We start from the raw sequence: 6,089 nt of genomic DNA on the forward strand, positions 1-6,089 counted from the left end.
TCCATCCATCCATCCATCCATCCATCCATCCATCCATCCATCCATCCATCCATCCAACATGTTAACTGAGTGCCTACTATGTGCCAGGCACAGTTCTGGACACTTGGGATGTAACAGTGAACAAGACAGACAAAAGTCTGCGTTCATGGGCCTGCATTCTAGTGGGGAAGACAGACATGTAACCAGATAAATAAGGGAAGTACAGTATTAAGGGCTAAGAGAAGAATAAAACAGGGAACTAGGGGGAGCGTCAGAAGGGGTGAGGTAGAGCTCTAAGAGAGTGAGGGCCTACTGTGTCCAGAGTGGGAAAGAGTCAGCCCATAGGTGTGTTTTGTGTAGCCTTCACAGTGTTAATTTTTTTTTTTTTTAATTTGGATGTCTTTAGATGCACACCACTCTCTGTTTCACCATTGACTCTATGCTTCCCTATTGTCTTGCATCCATTTTTTTTCTTGGCTCTGTGCCCCAAGCCATGGAGACAATTGTGTGCTCTAAATATGCCCTAGAAGCAGTAGAGAACAACAGGACAGATGGACAGGGCAAAGGACAGTCAGCCCCAGCCTGTGTGGCTGGGAAATCGGGGGCAAGTACCTTCCACCCCCACATCTTACAATGAGAAGTCACAGTCCACAATGCCACAGTGGGGGCATTCCCCGAAAAGGGCTGGGGTTTAAGTTTTCCACCAACAAAGAGAAATGAGAGCTCAGAGTCAGAAATAAGTTGAGTTATGGACATTAGAGGACATTCCATTTCCTTCGTGTCTTAGTTTGTGGACTAAGAATCACGTCCACAGGAATAGCATCTCTTGAGCCTCTCCTGTGTACCAGACACCTTTGGACTCAGAAGCTCTATGTGATCCTCACCATAGCGGCTCAAGTGAAGTGTGATTTTCCCATTCTTGTCCTCCGTTTCCCAGGTGACAGACAGATGCTCAGAGAGATGAAGCAACTTGCCCAAAGACGAGCAGCAAGCTCCTGCCAAAATTGTACCCGACCCTGTCCCTCTGGCCCAAGAGCAAGTTCTTTGCCGTAAACCTTGCTGCTCATTGAAGGGATGGAATTCCTCCTCCCATCCTGTTGCTACAGATGTTATGTAAGGTGTGCATGCCTGAAAACCACCTGGCCAGTCCTCTCACGGTGTAAGTACTTCTATGAAGACCCATCTCATTTGAACCTCAGGAAAACTGTGAGTGAGACAGTGTCGCCCATTTTGCAGAGGGGGGAACAGGTGTAGTGACCTAAAATGATATGTCCAAAGTTACCTAGCAAGTTGGGAGACGTGAAGCTGGGCCAGAGTCCTGTCCCGACGCTGCATCACCCGTCCCAAGACAGGATTGCAAACCCTTGGACGGCCCGCCCCCAGTCAAGCCACTTACCCCACACTTCTTGCCATAGCAGCAAAATGCTACCCAATGTATGGCGGAAGGGGTTGGGCTCCTCCATGTCTGCTGACCCCCACACTCACTCCCAACCCCAGATATTTCTTTTTTTTTTTTTTAAAGATTTTATTTATTTATTTGACAGAGAGAGACACAGCGAGAGAGGGAACACAAGCAGGGGGAGGGGGAGAAGGAGAAGCAGGCTCCCCGCAGAGCAGGGAGCCCGATGTGGGACTTGATCCCAGGACCCTGGGATCATGACCTGAGCCGAAGGCAGTCGCTTAACCAACTGAGCCACCCAGGCGCCCCCAACCCCAGATATTTCAATCACAGAATAACTGAGTCACGTAGAGAGCTGGATATGACCCAACAGGGCAGCTCCCCACTCTCCCATGGACAGCACGTGGACTTCTGCCTCTCGTGACTGACTCGCCAGGCTGGGTGACCCCGTGCGTTCTCCCCATGAAACGCTGGCTGCCCTTCCCTCCCGGCGGGCACACTGAATGCGCGGGCCCACGGGGTACTGTGTCTTCCCTGTTGACCTGAATGTCACTTGCAGTGACATGTGTTTGCTCCCAAGCCTGTCCCATGCTGGAGCGCTTCAATGAATGTCACATAAACTGGGGAAATGTGGGTGTGAAAGAAAGAGTTATTGTTTCTGTCAGAACCAAGTTGACAGTTTGCAGAGACTTAATAAAGGAGAGATCCTAAAATAAGGTTATTGTTGAATTGGATGGAGGCAAGACAATGGGAAGGATCGGAGGCAAAGCATGGTATCTAAAAGGTTCCTGTACTCAACTTGTTTTCAGGTGTCTAAGTTCACGCTCCGCTCTGTGGAAACCGAAATTAGAAATTGTAGACAATGCATCCAGGGTGTGATTTTTATACAAAAGCACAGTAGGGCAGAACTCCAAAAAAATAGACATATTCTCAACGCAAAGGCCTTGACTCTATGTCAAACTACTGGTGAAGGAATGTACATGTGTATGTTTTGGGTTAACAAAAATGTTCAAGATACGTATATGTAATTTAAATTTTCTTCTCACATATACCCACACACATGCTTTTATATTAATAGAGAAATGGGATTATGTTACATATATTGTTTTAATTTTGATGCAGTCCTTTTTTTTTTTTTCCTTTTCTTCTGATGGGGTCCTCCCTCACTTTCTCCCATCCGCCTTCAAAACCAGGATGACAGCTGGGTCTGGCTTCCGCCATGTTTCCTCCATGCTCCTGCATGTTGGCTCTCATATACAATGGGGCCAGAAGGCAAAGAAGGGTGGCATATTTCTTCTTAGGAGTGGGATAATTTTATGTATAATTTCCTGCACTTCACTTTTTCTCACCAATTACTCATGGTAATCCCTATGAATCACCAGATCTAGGTCCAACTGTTCTCTTTAATGGCTGCAGAATATTTCTTCACATGTCCTAATATATTCACCCTCCCCACCTCTGAAGGACATTTGCTTTGTTTCTAGGTTTTGTTTTCCACCATAAGCAACAATTTATTATACATCCTTGTGCATATAGTTGTACATTCTGGCACAGTTGACCCTTGAACAACATAGGGATTGGGGCGCTGACCCCCACACTGTCCAAAATCTATGTATAACTTTTGACTCTCCAAAAATTTTACTAAGTAGCCTACTGTTGACCAGAAACCTTGCCGATAACATAAACAGTCAATTAACACACACTTTGTATGTCCTGTTTATTATATAGTGTGTTCTTACAATGAAGGGAGCCAGAGAAAAGAAAATGTTATTAAGGAAATCATAAGGAAGAGAAAATACATTTACAGTGCTGTACTGTGTTTATGGGGGAAAATCTGCATATATGTGGACCCATGCAGTTCAAACCCGTGTTGTTCCAGGGTCAACTGTCTTTTTATTTCCGTGGGGTCGATTCCCAGAAGTGGAACGGATATGTGTATTTTTAATTTTCATTTTTAGTAGATGTTGCCAGATTGCTTTCCAAAGATTGCTGTGCCACCCAAGAGTGATGATTAAAGTAACTTTTTCCCTGCATTCCCACCAGCAAGAGGAATCATTAATCTTAAAATGTAGGTCATTCTGATAGAGGCAAAGAATTATCTCATTGCTACTTAAATTTACATTCCCTGATTGCTAGAGTCTGAAAGCTTTTTATGTTTTTTGATCATCTGGACTTGCTCTTCTGTGAATTGCCTATTTGCATCCTTTGTAAGTTTTCCTTCCTTTTTTTAAAAAAATAATTGCTTCAATTAATTCTGCAGCTAGTCCACCAGCTTCCACTCCCTGTCCCGTTAGATAGAACTGAAAATGTTGTAAATGTTGATATGTTGCTATTGTAAACCATTTGAAATGAGCAGGAGAAATGAAGGCCACAAAGGGCTAGGAAATGGGTGTGGGAAAAGAGGTTAGGAAGCCATAAAGCATGAGGAAGGACGAAATAAGAAACCAGGATTCTTGAGAAAGTAGAAATGATGTAGCCCCGTGGTGCTCGAATTGGTAGATGGCGAAAGAATACAGTGAAGGAGTCAAGACTCGGGAGGGATATATACATTCACATGCGTGTGCTCGCACACACGTGCACACATGCTCACACACACACATCATTCATTGAACCTTTGCCACGTGCCAGTCACTCTGCTAAGTGCATTGCCTGCTGCATCTCACCCTTCACTAGAAGGTAGATGGTAGTATTATTCCCATTATACAGATGGAAAAACAGACTCACAGAAGTGTAGTAACATAGTTAAGCCTGCTTTGCTCATAAAGGGGTAGAACCGGGACTGGGACCTAGGTCTGCCTGCCCTAAGCACTTAGCTGGGAGGTGATTGGCCCTCAGAGAGGTGTGGACAAAGCTGCCATCAGGGGGCTTAGACCAGGGTTCCAAGCTGGGCCCGAGAAGGGGTTACAGACGAAGTGGAGACAAGTTAGAAACGCTGCAGCCTAGATTGGGTGGTCGGTTTCCTGAGAAACCTGTGTGGTCAGAGGGGCCTGTGGGGGGCAGGTTTCGGCTCTGTAGATGATCGGGGGCCCTGAGCCGGGGCAAGGGGTTCTGGGGGTACAAGAGAGCACATCCCGGATGTAAGCCCTCAGTGGATGAAGTGACTCACACACCCTGATGTCACACCACATCCTTGGCTGCAATCACCATGAAGGGAATGACACAACCAGTTGGAGGAAGTGGTTTTTTTTTTTTTTAAGATTTTATTTATTTATTTGAGAGAGAGAGAGAGAGCATGAGAGGGGAGAGGTCAGAGGGAGAAGCAAACTCCCTGCTGAGCAGGGAGCCCAATGCGGGACTCGATCTGGGGACTCCAGGATCACGACCTGAGCTGAAGGTAGTCGCTTAACCGACTGAGCCACCCAGGCATCCCAGGAAGTGCATATTTAAGGAGCTTACTGTCTCAGTCCCTGGAGAGAATGAACAGCCTTGTTACTCCTGAGTTTCCAGGTGCTTTGCCGCTCAGCCCTCCCCACGCCTCGGCCTCTGGGTGACAAGAACCCCTGGGACAAAAGGCTGAGTGGCTGGAGGAGTCACGCTGGTGAGAGCCCCCCAGGGGTGTGCAGCAGCAGGTGCAACGAACGCAGGGCCCGGAGCCCCTATGCCCGCCCCCCGCCCGCGAGTCAGGAAGTTCCCCAGCCCTGTTCCCAGCTGCAACATCAGGGCAAAAATACTCCCCTCCTACCTTACAGGGGGTGAGCGAACTCCTTGGAAAGCACTGAGGCACAGTATAAATAGCAACGTTTGCCATGCGTTGTGTGGTAATGCTAGAAACGCCTGGACTGACCCAAAGAAGCAGCCGAGAGATCCCCTTGTCCCAGGTGGCTGGGGAGGCTGGTTCCATTCGAGCCAGAATGAAGGGTGTTCCGAGAACAAGGGGAGGTTAAACGTGCCTGTGAAAACAGTGGGGCTTCCGCGAGCAACCCCCAAGCTGAATCCCTTCCCGGCAGATTGCTCCACCAGGGAATCTGGGAAAAGACGATTTGGGGTTGGATCCAGCAGATGGGGGTTCAGATCTCAGTTCATCCACTTAAGAGGGGAAGCCACCGTCTAGGCTTCTGTTCTCCGTCTGCAGAGTTTCTGAGCCGCGCCTGTGCATGAAAGACGAAGGCGCGTGTTTGGTGCTGGAAAAATACCGGATGGATTTCAATTCTCAGCTAACTCCATCCTGCACTTTGGTCGTTCCCATCCGCAGTGGGAGGACGGATGATTTGTAGGAGTCCTGCCAGGATCTGTGTCTATGTTCTCTCTGCGGAAACTCCTCGAACCCCGTGAGGTGTGCACTGTGATCCTTCTTCTAGAAATGAGGCATCAGGTACTCAGAGGGGGTGGGCTGCCTACTTGAGGTCTTACCCTTTGAACCCTTGCCTGGCATCAAAATCTGTGCCCTTTATCTGAGACAACATGCGGAGTCGACTCAAATCTACATTGTTCTTAGAGATGATAAGAAAATCTCAAGGTACAAAATCCATGCGGATGAGGTCAGGTTCAAACACAGTCTCATACCGTCAATGAGTCTGCTGCTAAATCACCTCTTGGGTGACTCCTGAGCACCACGGTCCTTTTTCTTGTCTCGCACTGCTCGCACCCCCAGGTCCAAGTTGGAGAAGCATCAAACCGTAAGTGCAAGAAGCATTCAAGGCCATTCAATTCTGCCTTTCCCTCTGGAGGGGGGAGAATGAATCGGGAACATCAAGTGCCCAAAGTTGCCCAG

The sequence above is a fragment of the Mirounga leonina genome, unplaced genomic scaffold (assembly GCF_011800145.1).
Source record: "Mirounga leonina isolate KUSES-001 unplaced genomic scaffold, KU_Mleo_1.0 Mir_507, whole genome shotgun sequence".
Taxonomy (NCBI): Eukaryota; Metazoa; Chordata; class Mammalia; order Carnivora; family Phocidae; genus Mirounga; species Mirounga leonina.